The sequence below is a fragment of the Chenopodium album genome, chromosome 1, assembly GCF_948465745.1.
Source record: "Chenopodium album chromosome 1, dcCheAlbu1.1, whole genome shotgun sequence".
Lineage (NCBI taxonomy): Eukaryota > Viridiplantae > Streptophyta > Magnoliopsida > Caryophyllales > Amaranthaceae > Chenopodium > Chenopodium album.
The window spans coordinates 5,916,373-5,934,239 of NC_137834.1; the positions used below are offsets into that span (position 1 = coordinate 5,916,373).

General features: G+C 35.1%; 1 long non-coding RNA gene across 1 annotated transcript; it reads right to left on the minus strand.

Moving 5' to 3' along the window:
• LOC145639940 (uncharacterized) lies at positions 1 to 1,058 on the minus strand. Its single transcript, XR_014114940.1, has 3 exons — positions 790 to 1,058; positions 238 to 315; positions 1 to 146 (listed from the first exon to the last, which is right to left on the minus strand). It is a non-coding gene; the product is annotated as an uncharacterized LOC145639940 (long non-coding RNA).
• Positions 1,059 to 17,867: the final 16,809 nt, after the last annotated feature.

A 17,867-nucleotide genomic window follows, 5' to 3' on the forward strand; every position in this document is an offset into this window, starting at 1 on the left:
TGAGATGAAAAAAAAAATCAATAAACATAAAATCCCAACAAAAAGGTTGTTTGAATTTATTGAAATTTACAATTACAATTACATAATTAGACTTGAGTGCTCCATTTGATATCTTCTTTGTTTGATTGTAACCACATCAAGCAGATCTGAAAAACAAAATTAAAATAACGAATGTTATAATTGAGAATTCCATATAAACAAATTAAAAAGAAAAATAAAAGACAAAACTAGGCTTACGTCGATAGATATCTTCGGTGAGCAAATTGAATTGCTTGAATGCAATTCCCTTACAAATGAGCAGACCTATAAAATAGCCTGTTCAAGTAGAAAATGAATAAATACTCATGAATAATGGAACTATAATTCCAAAAAAAAAAATTTTAAAAAAAGAATAGAAAAGCCCCAAATTAAATTTATTTAATCATGAATTTTGTATCCTCAATTTGTTTGGATCTAGAAGTTCATGCAAAAGAGAGGGTATCGAGGCCGAAAGTAAAGAAAAATATCACAGCAAGGAAATTAGAGAAACAATTGATTCGATTGAGGATTTCGATTGATATATTAGGAAAAAAAATGAACAAACTTAATAAGGAGATTACTATAAATTGACAAGAAAAGTAAGGAAATTTACACAATTTGAAGCCCAATTCGCTGAATTAAAAAAAATATATCAGAAAAAAAAAATCAAAATAAAAAACCTTAATATCAAAATCTACAGAGAAGAGAATACCGAAGAACAATTACAATTAATACCAAATAAGATCTGAAATTATTTTTAGAGGAGGACACCTTACACCACCACACAACCAGCGAGAAGCCGCAGAACGCCGAATCAAAAGGAGGAATGAGAAATCGAGAAAGGGAAGGACCGAATGAGCAGTTTCAGAAGAGAGAGAAAGCGGATCTAGGATTGTAATGGAGAACCCATTGTTGTAGAGAGCTTTTATCATTTTCCCTCTCTTGAGAGTTGAGACTTGATTTATTAGAAGATATTTCTTCAAAGAGAAGGAGGATGAATAGTGATGGAGGATGAAAGCGGCGTGAAGGAGGGTAATTGAAATGGGGAATATGAAGAGAAGAAATAGGGTTTTTGTTATCATTCCTTTAAGTGGTGGGTCCTTGCACATATAAGAGACCTGTTAAGTCAATTACGGGTCTCTTTTTTTTTTTTCCTCTATCTTTTGGTGGGCCCTTTGATACATAAGAGACCCGTTATCTCTAATATCAGATCTATTATATTAAAGAGAGCCGTTGAAATAATCAACGGGTCTTTTATTATAGGTTCCTTTGACCATTTTTGTAGTAGTGTTTACAAGTTCCTTAAAAACTTGTTGGCGGCTCCCTACTTTCCTTGTCCCTAATCGTATTATGTCAATTCCCACTTCCTATAAGTGCCAAGCATATTCACAAAATGCTTTTAACGTATGCGCACTTCGAGCGACGCCTACAATTTGGCGACTCCACTGGGGAGGATTCTTGATTATTTATCGATTTGAGTGATCGGTATTTAATTAAGATGAGTGGATGAGACTTGAAAGATTCTTGAAAAAATATTCCTGTGATTAATTTGGCATTTTTGCATATGCATAGAAGTTTTAACGTCGCATTTAGGTCTGTCCCGTAGGAAAAATTGAATAACTTGATTACGTACGAAGGAAAACAGGGCACCAGTCAGATTTTCTGACTGCCGTGTCACGGTACAGTGCACCGTCTGACGGTGTGCAGTACCGTGGCATGGGAATTTTTGCCGTGTCACGGCAGTCCTAAAATCAGTCCGGTGGCTTATTTTCTCTTCTCACAGTCAACTTCCTTCGATTTTCCTGAAAAAACGTATGTGTTCTACATACGTCTTAGCCCCGGGGGATTTAAGCTCTATCAACCCAAAAACGCTCATGGCAATAAGGGTTCATCCGAGTTATTAAATCCACCCAAACCATGGAGTCGAGTTCGATTTCATCACGAACTCGCGGAACCGCCCGTTGGCATACACCCTCAAGGGAGGCTGCCTTGCTAACACGTCCAAACTCTTAACCATGGTACCCTATTGACACCAAATAAACTTGATCATAGTCGAACATAGAACTTGACCTTAGGTTGCGAACTATTCTTTGCATCATTGTGCCTACATGTTTTATGTTTGGTCGTTTTGATCCTAACCTTAACGATCTTTCTTTGTCTATGGTGGATTATTTTATGACTAACGATTGCCAATGGACCGTACTCACTTAGTAATTAGGAAAAAAAAAAAGGGGAGGGTTGCCGCGACACGGGACTGTCCACCGTGTCACGGCATAGTCCACCGTGGCGCGGTGGACCTGCAGCAAAAAAAAAAATCCCGTGCCACGTCAGCATCCACCGTGGCACGGGAAAGTTCACCGTGTCACGGCAATTTCCACCGTGACACGGTGGATTTTCCAAAAAAAAAAAAGTCGTGTTAGTCAAGTCTTCCGTGTTAATTTGGTCCTCGCGTCAGTCATTTTGGTTATTGTTCACATGTCTAGCCATACGATCATACCACGAGTCTTATAACATCACTTAGTCACTCACGAGTCAAGTATAGTCCACACACTTTCTTTATGTTCCGATTCGAGTCGTGCACCAGGTCGTTTATGATCGTATATTAGGTTCATGCACCCTTTTTTCGTCATAATAAAAAAATGAGTGGAGTTTTCTCACCTGTTTTCAAATGTCTATTTTTTTTCCTTCCTTTCCTATCTTGAGCAATGAGTCAAACAATTAAGTGAATTATTTTATTTCACAGTACTTGGTCAAGAAACAGGGATAGATTAATACAGTTTGAGTCATTACCGCAACAATCTCTCAGATCTAATAGGCGTTCAAAGAGAACTTTGCCATCTCCATTACTCATCACCTTACAATGGCCACTAAAGAAGATATTGAGAACATCAACAAATCCATCGAGGCACTGTCTTCCATGATGCAAACCCTTACCACTAGGGTCACTACCATGGAACAAAACAAGGTCACTGTTTCCACCCTTGACAAACTGAAGGAACAAATGAGTAAGATTTCTGAGGATTTCACTTATGTGGAACAGCCTCCCACTCCTTTGGATGTGAAAGACAGACTCCCTGAAAAGTTCTCCACTGCTGATATTCCAAAGTTCAAGCCTACTGACAATCCAATATTCCATTTGAAGGCGTTCTCTGCAACCATGGCTCTTAAGGGATTGGACGTAACACTCTTCCCTACGGTGTTCCCTCTCTTCTTAGAACATGCTTGCCAACAATGGTTCTATTCCCTAGATGCCAAGCGTACTGCGACTTGGCAAGATGTCACCGAAAGTTTCATGAATCGTTACAAGTGTAACATTCAAACTAAAACTTCTGAACGTGAACTCTCCATTCTCAAACAGAAAGAGAATGAAGGCTTCACCGCTTATCTGAACAGGTGGAGGGAAACGACTTCACTCTTGGTAGATCCTCCCAAAGAAAGAGAGATGGTTCGCCTCTTTCAAAATCTGACTCACAAGTATAGGGAACATCTCAAATTTCTTCCACTGAACACTTTCGAAGCTGTATACGACATCGGCATCAATATCGAGGATGAGCTAATAAAGACTGCTGGTAGTAACAATAATAACACTTGGAAAAACAAGAAGAACGACCATCCTTCTTCTTCGTCTTCTAAGCACGAAAATACTACCAACAATATAAGCCAAGTTGATATCAATGAAGTGTTAGCTCTTGATGCTCCATTGCCCAAGAAGAAAAGAACTTACACTCCTTTAGGAATGACTTATGATGCGGCCTTTGATCGCCTTTACGGTCAAGGCTTGATCACACCTATTGGGCCATTTCCAGAGCCAAAACCTGAAGAAAGGAGCGCCAAATGGAATCCCAATGCCCATTGCAAGTACCATCAAGGAAGGGGCCACACTACTGAGCAATGTTGGAATTTGAAGGACGTTATTCAAGACTTGGTGGATGCAAACAAACTTCCTGTCCCTCCAGGCGGCAAGAAGTAATGAACACAAGGCGCACAACAGATCCTTTGTGCAAGATTTCATGATTTCTTTTTTGTCATTCATCTCCATTCCCCCATTCATGTCTAGCATAGATTTTCCATTTCAAATTTTTATATGTCTCATGTATTTCGTTCACCTTTTCCATTAATAAAAACGAGCAAATTTCCTTTACATCTCGATCATAGCATTTTTCATTCACTCATTCTCAAAAAAAAAAAAAAATCAATTACCGAACTAAACACAAGGTACACCAATGACTTGAGGCACCTTTGCAACCCTGTCATTCCCTGTTAACCATTCAATCACATTCCATTTCTTCATCAACCACTTTGAGCCTCGTCTAACGTTTGACCTTCATTTCTTCAGCCCACATTCACTTAACCCTGGGATTGAAAGATGTGTAATTGTATAACATTCAAAAAGAAAGTAAAAAAAAAGCAGCAAAGCAACAATAAAACAATGTCTAAAGGCAAATGTTCCAATGTCTTTGATATGAACATGTCTCAAATTGCGTCTCTCATCGAGTGCTTGGTATCGTGCCTGAGAAACATGAATGCTAAGTGAGTGATGGACCGCATGATCTGAGATTTCCTACATTGATTCAAAAGAATGAAAAAAAAGAGAAGAAAAAAAAATATATATTGAAAATAAACTTGCAAAATTCAAAATTTTCAAATTCAAAATTACACATCTTGGGGGCTTCTCTCGGGTCTTGAGCCTTTTACCCCTTTCTCCCTTAAACCATCAACTTAACCACATTACAACCCTTGAAAGACCTCTTTGAGGTGTACATACACTTGTGCAAAGTTTGGTTAGAGCTACGTTTGGCCTGATTCCTAACGGATACGTAGGCAACCTCACATCGAGGTGCGGCCACATTCATATTCATATCTATACATGATCGATTCAAAGAATATCCAATTCTTATCTCTATATCCCTACCCATTTAGAGCTAGACTTGGGGGCTTGAACCCAAATCACATTAGCTTACCCAGCCTGAAGAGTCATCATCTTTAACTCTTCTCACATCTCTTTCCATCGCCATAACCCTTGCAGCCAGCCTTAGTATCACATTCACACACTTCACTCACACATCCATATCCATATCAATCATCCTTCCCTTTAAGAGCCCTTTATCATGAAATCTTGTTTCAACACTGTGCATGTTTCATCATATTTAAAGACAACATTCATTAGAAGAAACATTGTATACTTTCTTAGCTTCCTGACCTGAGCAATGTTCATTGTTTCATGCATCGCATAATGTGCTAAGAAACATTTATATATCAATGATTTTCAATCATACAATGCATATCGTGCTTAGCTCCTTGACCTAAGCAACACTTCATCTTTATACGTGCTTAGCTTCCAGACCTAAGTGACGTTCAAGATCGCTTCTTTACACCATATATGATGCTTAGCTCCATGACTTAAGTTCATTCATCTATCGTGTCACATGATGTAATTGTCCTTAGCCTCCTGGCCTAAGAACATGCATCATGCATACATTATTTTCAGGACAAGCAATTCAATCCATACGATTCATTTCGTCTTGCTCAAGGAGGAAGTTCAAAACTTCTTTCCTTTTTCATTATTTTATTTTAGGGAAGTTCAAAAACTTTTTCCAAGTTTTTATCGAGGGAAGTTCGAAAATAAAATTTCATTTTCACGTCTTTCTTTTTCGGGAGAAAGTCGGTACCCTCCACTCGTCTCATGACAAAAATGATGGAATTTTTTTTTTCTTTTGCATTTTCGGTTGCTTGTGTCTGCATACACACAAACACTCAAACTATACACACACAATCACAAGTCATACTCATGTCATGTCATGTCGTGTCAAGTCAAACTTGGTCAAGTCAGTTGGTCAAGTCAATCATAGTCTATACGAGTCCCCTGGCAAATTTTATTTTGCAGGTCTCAATTACAGCCCACGTCCGGGGACAAGCGGACCATCTACATCCCACGTCCGGGGACAAGCGGACCATCTACAGCCCACGTCCGGGGACAAGCGGACCATCTACAACCCACGTTCGGGGACAATAGAACCACCATCATTTCACGACGCAAGGTTCTCGATACACAGAGACTTGCAATCTCATCATCTGTCGGCTTTCCTCAGGCTTGGAAAGTGTTATCGGTGGATTTTTCTTCAAGTATAGAAAACCGCCAAGTCGGCTTTCCTCAAGCTTGGAAAACGTTATCGGTGGATTTTTCTTCAAGTATAGAAAACCGCCAAGTCGACTTTCCTCAAGCATGGAAAGCATCATCGGTGGATTTCTTCAAGCATAGAATGACACCAAATTCATACGTCGACTTTCCTCAAGCATGGAAAGTATTATCCGGTAGGTTTCTTCAGACTTAGAAAACTACCAAACTCCTCAGTTGGCTTTCCTCAAGCATGGAAAGCGTTTCAACAGACGTCATCCGGTGGATTCCTTCAAGCATAGGAAGCTACCAAGCTCATTTGCCAACAATACACTAGTGTTGTTAGATAAGCATTCTATCCCTTTACTCTTTTCTCTATAGAACTAACATTTTTCTGCAGGTATCGGCGTATACAGAATGATTTAGGATCGCAGAACGTCTTAAATAATTCTCCGTCCCTATCGGCTACTTTGACTATCGTTTTCGAAACTGACGTTTCTACAAACTCAGTCAAAGTGGGGGCTTCTGTAGACACCTAAAAATGTCTCCCCAAAACCAAACCCGTTGATGAACACCTTTCACCGCCATTATTGTTCGAGTTGAGTATTTAATCTTTGAAAAGCTTAAATCCATGTTCTATCCAATATATTTCATGAACCAATCCAATTTCTAGCTCATTTCCTTAAACCATAACCTATTTTCCACTTTTCGTGTCCACATTGCAAAACTGAGAGAAACTGATTTTATGGATATACAATTTTGATCCAATTATTATTCTTTTGGATAGGCCTTTAAATAAGATTTCAAACCATATATCATAAGCCCAATTCCGAGCTATAACGAAAAAGATATGAGCAAAACACTAAACTCGGCCTAAAACCGACGCCCTTCCACTAAAACGACAATATCTTAAAATATATATATCATTTTGACTTGATTCTAATTGGGTTGGAAAGTAGACTTGATAAGCTTTCCAATGATATATTATATGCCTTATTCCGAGTTACGGATCAAAAGTTATGATTATTTTAAAAACGGGTAAAAAACTGAAATTACCGCGCAGCAGCAAAAATGCCGCGAAGCGGCAAAAGCTAACGTGTCACGGGACTTATTCCCGTGACACGGTGCCCATTTTTGTAATTTTGCTCAATTTTCTCCCGTGTCACGGAATTTTGCACCATGTCATGGTGCAATTTCCCGTGTCACGGTGCCCATTCCGTGACACGGGGATATTCCGTGTAATTTCCGCGTACTTTTTACACCGTGACACGGCATACTGCACTGTGCCACGGTGGACAATGTCGTGTCACAGAATTTCTTCCCGTGTCACGATGCACATCCCGTGCCACGGGATTGCTCCGTGTTTTCTCCGCGTAATCCCTAAACGCGTTTTCACTTCCCGTAACCTAAATATTTCCCGTGTCACGCAAATTTGTACCGTGTCACGGGAAAGTTTACCGTCTGACGGTGGGATTTCCCGTGTCACGGTACACTTTTCCGTGTCGCGGGATACTTTTTTAGGGTTTTTATCATTTTAGGGTTCCGTATGCTCCCTCAGCACATTTTCCTTATAAAATAGGACCCCCCTTTCTGCAGTTTGAGGCACCAATAATCATTCTCTCTCACCTTACACCAATAATTATTCTCTTCTCCCTCTTTAACCTAATTTCTAGCCTCCTTATTCTTCCATAACAATTCCCCTAAGCACTCCAAGGAGTCTATACTTAACCCGAGGTTCCGTCCTTAAACCAAGGCATGAAAGGTACAAATAACTGAGGCTTTGGACCAAATCAATTCTACTTTTTATTTAATTTAATTTTCATTTACTTTTTATTTTTTATTGAAGTTACTAACAATTTATTCATGATGTAGCAATTTTAAGGAACGCGCGGAATGTGAGTAATTAATTAATTTAATTACTCTTATTTTATTTTTAATATTTCTAGTATCATGATTAGGTTTATTATTATTTGATTTGGCTAACGCTATTATTGTTGAATTGCTTCCAATATTAATGAGAATTCTATTATATTTTTTACTGATCACTATATTGCATGTTTAAAGGGAATATGTAATTGAAAATCACGCCTAATAAGATACTTTGGACAACCGGCTTAGGTTCCTTTTTAATCTTGCTATTAAATCAAGTGATCACAATATTTTAAGAATAATGTGTTGCATTAATATTAAACCAATTTAGCTTAATAATAGTTTGGAGCAAATTGGATTTTTGTTTGTATGCCTTTGAGATCACAGGAATCACTTTTCACTATAAGAATCAAGTAGAGGCTAATACGGGCGAATGTGACTCCATGGCTCACTTCGTACCATCATCCCCGATCCTCCTTTCGTGGTTCTGAACCATATGGAGTTAGTAATCTCATGGATTATGAATGGGGTGTAACCTTCACGGGTCAATCGTTGTTGCCTTCGTTGTCCCTTTATCGTGGTTGCCTTTTATGATCCGTGAACGGTTTACAAGTTCCTTAAAAACTTGTTGGCGGCTCCCTACTTTCCTTGTCCCTAATCGTATTATGTCAATTTCCACTTCCTATGAGTGTCAAGCATATTCACAACATGCTTTTAACGTAGGCGCACTTCGAGCGACGCCTACAGTGATCAACCCTAAAGAAACATCTATAATCTTCCTTATTTCTATTCTATGAAAAGATTCTGATTTGATTTGTTAGAATAATTATACTTCCTCCGTTCTTTTATTATTGCACCACTTGTCTTTTTAGGAAGTTTCACAAATATTGCATCATTTCCTCTTTAGGAAAAAAATTATTTGTGTTCATACTACAAATACCCAACATACCCTTGCTTTTCTCACACTTATTTTTTAGTTTATCAATATGTCACATGGGTAATTTTGTATTTTAACCTTTCTCTCTCTTACTTTTTTCCACTACCAAAATATTTGTACTCAATTCCTATGGTGCAATAATAAAAAAACGGATGAAGTATTAATAAAGAATCTTTAAGTGTTGACGTGTGATAATGGGCACACGTTGGAAAATCCCTCTAATACTGTAATTAATACAGATTCATAAGAGTTAAGACTTAAGACTTAAGATGTGAAATGAATGCTTTTTATAATAAATGTTTCCAAACCCATGGAATTTAGATTACAAAGTAGGTATTTATAGGACCCCAAAAGGTTAGTACTCGTATTACGTTGTGATAGACCTGACATGAGCCACGAGAAAAAGGTAGCTAGCCACATGGCAACCTTTTAGGAACAATGCCAGTGCATTTTGAATTTTTGACAATCGTAATCGTATGATATACAGATTAGTATACCAAACTACAAACTAATTTAGAAAAACGATCTTATTAGCTTGAAAGTAAGTATGACATTTCCGAAACCAAATTACATACGAGTATGTAAATATGGAGTACAATTCATTACCATTCCCATAATTTAAAACCGTTTACCAAACAAGATCGAGCCATATATACAGGGTTGGAACTTGGAAGAGGATCCATATGTAAGAAAAGGCAAAATCTGACAAGAATAGTAGTAGTCTGAAACAAGAATAGATCGATGGAAGTAGCAAGCATTGGAATGGGAATAATCAGGTAAATAGTAATGAGTTATCTATCACATCCAAACCAGTCATACAACTATACAAGCCCAGTTCATTTAAATTCCAACCGTTTTTATACACATGTTTATCTCATCTATTTTGTGCCAATTTCTGCAACTTGGTATGGTTGATGGGCTCCACCTCCACCGACTATTCTTGATGGAGCTTTGACTATAGTGGGTCCCTTTATTCTTCATATTATATTCCATTTTAATACTTGATTAGTCAAGACTCAAGAAAGATAGGCATACAATTTTGAACTCAGTATTTTTGTGGTAATTTCCTACAATTACTTGTTAGGCTTTTTTAGTTTTACTGAATTGAGTTAAATTGAAATGAACTAAACTGGTTGTAGCTGAATTGAAGTGAATAGAGTTGAAATGAATTGTTTATGAGAGAAAGAAATTATAAAGTGAACAAAATTAAGTTGAACAGAACAAGCCCTTAGTTCTAAACTCCCAATCTAAGTAAGGTTTTATAGTCCATAATAGTTTATGTTAAATATAATTGAAATATAAATGGGGTATTTAAAAGAAAAGCTACTAATTAAAATTAAGTTGTGTCATCATGATAACAATTTAATAAAGTGTAAGCATAGCTTGAATATATGATATATCTATCAAGTATATGAAAAGGTTTTCTTTGAATATTGACTACGTTGGTAGTCTTTTATGCATAAAGATATCACAAAGTCTTATATGTGGCTGTGTCAAATTAGAGACTAGAGAGAACGAATCGCCTGATTATTATTCATCGATAGGTAGAGTATTTATACAAAACCTACGCTCATAAGATAGATAGGAAACAATATTCCTAAAGATATACTAACATAACCATAAACCCTAAAGATATATTCTCAAAATAATATCTTAACATAAATATCCTAAATATATTATTCTCTGAATAATATCTACGGAAAATATATCATACATATATTTTCCCATATTTCATATCTCTAATACCCTCCCGCAATCGTAACGACAATAACACGAACGTTGCGATTGGAAATTCTTCAATTTGTTGAAGTCGAGATGCACACTCTTGTGATATCGCCTTCAATTTTTTTTTTTGTTTCTTCTTTTTCAACTATGAGAACGTTAATCTTTTCGAACTCATTAGTCATCAATCAAACAGGAACGTCATTCTTTTCGAACCTGCAAATAACAATTTATGGTTTTTCCAGACCAAAACCGAGCTCCAATCAAATATTGGTTTTTCAAGAGTAAACCACACTCATATCTTTTATTGGTCTTTCAGAGTAAACCACACTCAAATCTCTTGGTCTTTCAGAGTTAACCACACTCAAATCTTTTGGTCTTTCAAAGTAAACCACACTCAAATCTTTTATTGGTTTTTCAGAGTAAACCACACTCAAATCCAAAGGAGCAAAATCATGCTCGAATCAACTCACAAACCTTGTCTCACGGCACAAGGAGAACCAAATATATCTTGTCTCACGACACAAGAGAGCCGATTTGTTTTCATAGGTCCAAGCTTAGACCCTCAATCACCTCGTCAACTCCACAAACTCACAAAAAATCTCATGATTAATTTGAGCAAGCAGCACAAACCACAAGCTAGTCTCAATAGAACAAAAGTCACACATGATCAATTTATCAAGATTCATGCATTAAACAAGATCCTTTAATATTTGGGGGGGGGGGATAATTATTGTTGGATAATAATGGTTCATCCCACCGGTGGGTTTAATATTCTAACCCACCGGCAGGGGGGAAATTTTGTGAACACTCCCAAGATCTAACCCGCTCTTGATACCATGTCAAATTAGAGAGTAGAGAGAATGAATCGCCTGATTATTATTCATCGATAGGTAGAGTATTTATACAAAACCTACGCTCATAAGATAGATAGGAAACAATATTCCTAAATATATACTAACATAACCATAAACCCTAAAGATATATTCTCAAAATAATATCTTAACATAAATATCCTAAATATATTATTCTCTGAATAATATCTACGGAAAATATATCATACATATATTTTCCGATATTTCATATCTCTAACAGGCTGGCTACACCGTGTAGTCAGCCACTATTGGGGTTACTTCGCTAGTGTAATGGGGGTTACTTGGTCGGTATTAAAGGGGTTACTTTATCATTGTTATAGATTTATTTGGTCAGTGTTATAGGGGTTACTCGATCGGTATTACAGGGGTTACTTAATCAATGTTATAGGGGTTACTTTAAGTGGTCATACGGTGTGGCTGGCCGCACAAAAGACGGGCTGTAAAGATATAACATATCCATTTGGGCATGCATCCCTGTTCAATTCCATTTCGATAAGAACATAGATCACAACTAAAAGCTCTTAATAGCTTAAAGTTAAAAATTTAGATCTAGTTTAGGTAGGATAGTCTAACGTTAATAATTTAGATCTAGTTTAGGTAGGATAGTCTAACGATAATAAGATCATGGACTTCATGGTCAAGTTTAAGGGCTTTTAATGAACATGATCTTTAATAGACAAAGCCCTTATTGAGCAGGGTCAGAATAGTGTCAAAATGTTTGTCCAATTTAATTGATAAAGAAAATGGGTATTAACGTATTTTCATATTCATATATATATATATATATATACTCGGGGCCTCTTATGTTCAATTTAGTTTCAGTCCAGTTCAGTCCAGTTATTAATTTCCTTTTCTCATAAACAATTCATTCAGCTCTATTCGGTTCAGTTCAGTTCAGCTCCGCTCCAATCAGTTCAGTTCAATTCCTAATTTCCTTCTCTCATAAAAAAATTCATTTCAGCTCCATTTAGTTCAATTTAGTTCAGCTCCAATAATTTCAATTCAGTTCTATTCAGTTAAATTCTATTCATTTCAACTGTTTTCTAGTAAATCGGAATAGACCCTTAATAATGACTTTGTCCAATATTTATTTTAATTTATTTGATGGTTTGTTGGCCCGCCCATTATCAACCCACTATTAACAAGCAACCCATATTGACCAGACATGCTATTGTCCCTATAAAAAATGACCCTCTTTTACCTGACCCGTAATTAACCCACCCCATAACCAGTTCTAATAGGGTTACTTATACTTCAATTCAAATTTACCCCAGTTTATTTGGAGTAAGACAAAAAAAAAAGATATCGAGAAAACCCCTCGTTCTGTAGTCGCAATCAATTCTTAATTAAACTCCCATAAACTTTTTGTTGTCTCATCGTCATTTGTAGTATCTATAGCAAGCACCACATATTCATTCCATTGTCAACTGTTAATTAGTAGAATTGTTCTTTAGTCTTTAGAATTTGATTCATGTCTTTTAAACTTGCTTATACTTGTTTAATTCTTAACTTTAAACACAAAATTACAAAACTTTTCTTTCTTTTGATACCAATGACCAAACAAAAGTGGTTTAAGTCCAATGTATGTTCTCCAAAGTTAGTTGTTTTCTTTATATTGATGTGTAAGTATCATGCAATTATTTAATCAAACTCATCATACAACTTTTCACCGCATAAAAGCATTAATCAAGGCTATACAAAATAATAATGTATGGCCTTATCTTGTTAAATAATGAAATGATTAGATATAAAAAAAAAATTAAAAAAATAAAAATGAAGTACGTACTAACCTACTAATACAGCATTTGTACGTACATATATATATATGAAACTAGATGAAGCCCTTGTTAGTATTTTTTTAAAAAAATAATTTTCATATTTATGTGATTATTAAAATTATTATTATATTAGTTTAAAATATTATATAAAATTCCTAATCTCAAAAGATAATATTTTGTATTTAGTTAATTTAAGCTTTAAAATCTCATTCGCAAAATTTTGCTTATGTGACATTTGAATTATTAAATTGTAAAAGAAATTGATAATCTCTCATTTAATTGGCTACAACTTAAATATATAATCCTACATGGCACGCTAAGAAAATTAAATCCTACGCGGCTCTCTAAAAACTCGGGGAAAAACTCCCCTTTATATATATATATATTAGATTATTAGAGGTTAAATTCAGATATGGTTTGCATGTCAAATAAGAAATCAATAACTTATTAGCAAAATAAAAAATGACACGTGTAGTTATTTATTGGTTGAATATATTTCTTCCATTGTTTCAAATTTAAAGGAGATTTCTCTCTCTAGCTTTTTCTCTCCCAAAACCCTACCCTTCTCGCAAAAAACTTCTCCAGCTATGAGGCTCGCCGGCGGGCGTGTGGCTCACCGCCCATGCCACATCGTCGGCGAGCCTCCGATCTACTTTCTTAGGGTGTTTTTTTCGTTTTTCGTGTTGGTTTTTTGTCCGGTCTGCCTAGAAACAAGCACCGCTACCCCTTTTCGGCTGCCTCTTATCCTCACCGGCCTTAAAGCCGGCATGCCGCCGATCTTCTATATTCCGCTTCCCCGCCGTTTCTCTGCTCCACCGCCTCACCCGTCGTCGCGACGTTTTGTATGAGAATGGAGAGGGAGAGTTATCTCCCTCTGAGTCCCTCGCGTAGGGTCGTTCTCAGTCTGGTGCTTCCAGCCGTCGCTGCCGCGGTTCAGGGGTTTGTGGGGTTTGGGCCTCTCGGGCGGGTCTCTGCGGTTCGGGCCTTACTGTCCGGCGGTGTGTGGTTTGGGTTGGTGAATCTCAGAGAATTGGTGGTGGTGCTCGGATGGGCTGCGGGGTCGGTTTTTATGTTTACGTTCTTAGTTTTCTTTTTTAGGTTTCCTTCTGTTTTTTCTATTAGTGGTGTGTGCGGTTTTGGGTCTCTTTTTTCTCTGTTTGTGTGTGTGCGTGGTTTTATTTGGGCTTGTTATTTTTTCTTTTTGTGTGGTGCGTTTGTGTGCTATGGGGAGTGCAGATCGGTGTGACGATCTTCTGGTGCGGGATTTGAGCCGGGTTTTTTGGCTATGGGGCTTTGGTTTGATCTTCTTTTGGTTTGGGCTGAAGGGTTATGCTTCCAAGCCGAAATCCGTGTTTGAATCGGAGATTGTTTTGTCAATGATAAATTGTTCGACACCAAATTTGAATTCAGGTCGAGGAGTACAGGCTTCTGAGTCAATTAAGGTTCACGTCAGAAACTACAACTTATTGCCAGACCCCCTTGCAAGAGGCTGCATAGGACATCGTTATATGAGACAAGGGTATTTCAAGAAGTCGATTTGCGCGTGCAATTGTAGTTTATTTTATTTCGAACTTGTAATTGGTTCAATTGTCTTAGTAATGTTCGATTACGATTTCTTATGTAAGTGTCGTATGGCTTATTACTAATGAATTTTAATCTACCCCCTCAAAAAAAAAAAAAATTTCTTCCATTTTTCATTCCTTTTCATTTTTTTTTCTTTTTAAAATGTTCAAGAAAAATATTTATAACCAATAATATATTATTTCCATATAGACTTAGGACATGTTCACATTTACTGAACTGAACTGAACTGATTGGAGCTAAACTAAATTGATTGGAGCTGAACTGAACTAAATTGAACCAAATAGAGTTGAAATGAATTATTTATGAGAGAAGGAAATTATGAGCTAAACTGAACTGAATTGAATTGAATAGAGCTGAAATGAATTGTTTATGAGAAAAGGAAATTATGAGCTGAACTTAACTATATTGATTGAAGCTGAACTTAACTATATTGATTGAAGCTGAACTGAACTGATTGGAGCTGAATTGAACTGAGCTGAAATTAAGCTAAAGGTAACAGGCCCTTAATTGGAATATTTTTAAATATCTTTTATGTATTTTATTAAAAAAAATACATATGGAGTAATTATCAAAATAATATTACTACTCATATCTAATATTTAGGCCTTCTTCACTTCACGTTAAAATAATAATATACATTTAAAATAATTTCAGTTCAGTAAAAATAAGTTCAGATTAGTTAGCAAATTAATTTCAGTTCAGTAAAAATCAGTAACTTTAAATAGGAAATATAAAAGAGAATGAATAAAAATAATTTCAGTTCAGCAAAAATATTTCAGTTTATAAAACATAAGGTGAAGTAAATATATAATATTATCGTTCTTATTTCTTTCTTTCTTTCAAATTTACTATTTTTACAGTAAACTTTATTTCAATTTAAAAGAAGAAATTTAATTAAATTTTGTGACATAATATGCATATACTATACTAGTTTTGTACTCGTGCGATGCCCGGGTTGTTTATTGAATTTTAAGATAAATTTTTAATCTATATGTCAAATTTTAAAACATATCATTGATACAAAATTACTTAGGAATTGATGTGTTTTTTGTGGTGATTTAAACTATATAGTAGGCATGTAATGACTAATAATAACATTGGTGAAAAACATTTCTTTACCCGTAACCTAAAATATTGACCCTGTCCGAAATGACTCTAGATTGTAAAGTATATTGTTTTAATTGATTAGAATACATTATAAATAATGGATGTGGTGCATTTTGAGCTAATTCCTTCGCTCCAAAAAAATACTATGGTACAAAAAATAAATTTATATGATAATTTATGATTGTAATATTTTTTTTTAATAAAATTATAATTTAATTTGTACATATGAAATATTGATACTTTATCGAAAATAAAACTCTAAATTAACAATTTTATCCTAAAATTCTATCCAAATTTGATTGAAAATAGAATTATAAATTAATTTTTTTATCATACAAATTGAATTCTATATAACTCTATCCTACGTGGCGCGACACTTGGCGAAAAGTTGGAGCGCCAAGTGTCGCTATCTCGTCGTCTGGCTAAAAGTTTAGCTTTATATATTAGTTATATGATTTGTAGTAATATATAACAACACTGGTATTAATCTAATTTTTAAATTTTTTAATACAAAACTTAAACTTTATTCTTTTAAAAATAAAGTACTCCTATAATGCTTAAATAACCTTGATATTGGTAGAAGCTAAGGCATGAAAAAAAAATAATAGTATGTATACCATTATTTACACAAATTATTATTGAATTAGTATTGCAATTTATTACAATATAAAAGTTAGTAATAAGCTAGTTTGAATTATTCACAAAAATTAAAACATGCATGTATCATATTATTAAAATATAGAAATATTACATCTTACATGTTACATACAAATTAAAAAATCGAATAACATCAATTAACCTAACGTTGCTTTTTAGTTTAATTAATTAATTTATGATCTATAGCTAATTACTAGTGATTAGATTATTGGTCATGGATACTTAATTGATCATATACTGCGAGAGGGGAAAAATTGAGACAACCTAGATAAGCCTACCATCCAAACCAATCTATAATAACATACAATAAGAAAAGCTACTCGTATTATATATTTATGTAGTACTATAGTAAAGTTTATTTATATTTAACTCACGTACTTTCATTTTTGCAATAGTACATGCATGTTGATTGGAATCTAGCCAGTAGCCACCATTATCTGGAATCATAGGCTTATCTTAATTTCATTTTCTTGCAGAGATTGATTGAAAGCACCAATCATTGGTATTATGATAGTTATATACTACCTCCGGTCTAAATTACTCGCAGCTTTGGAATATTTTATATCTCACAAATAATACCCCAAAGTTGCGAGTAATTTGGATCGGAGGTAGTACAGTATACTTTGTATGTTTAGTGGTAATTTAGATACTTAATCAAATACTACGGTGTTATAAAATAATTTTAAATGTTAAATACATGTAGTACTACTAAATACATACTCCGTATTTAAAAATTCATACAGAGTATGAAGTATTAAAGATCAATGTTTTGAGTGATTAGTTAAACCATATGTAGGTCTCTTGTATGATGTGTGATATGAATTTTGATGGATATAACCTTCAATCGCAGTTGAAAGATTTGGAATCTTGAGTCTCGGTCAAGAAACGCTAAGCAACACGAGCTTAAAACCTAAACTAGGCCAAGAATACACAAGCACAAGCTTACGTAAAACTTTATAAATTTCAAATCAATCAATCATACTTTTCGTTAAACACCATCACGTATTTATAAGCTAAATAATTAGCCTAAAAATCGGTAAAACAAATTCTAATCTAACTAGGAAACTAACTCTAACTTGTAAAGATAATATTTTGCAAATATGATCTTTAAAGTTAAGCTTATCTTATACTAACCGAATTAAACTAACAAAAATATCCTAATAAATTCGGTCATCTAATAATAAACTAAAAATAACCATAAAAAT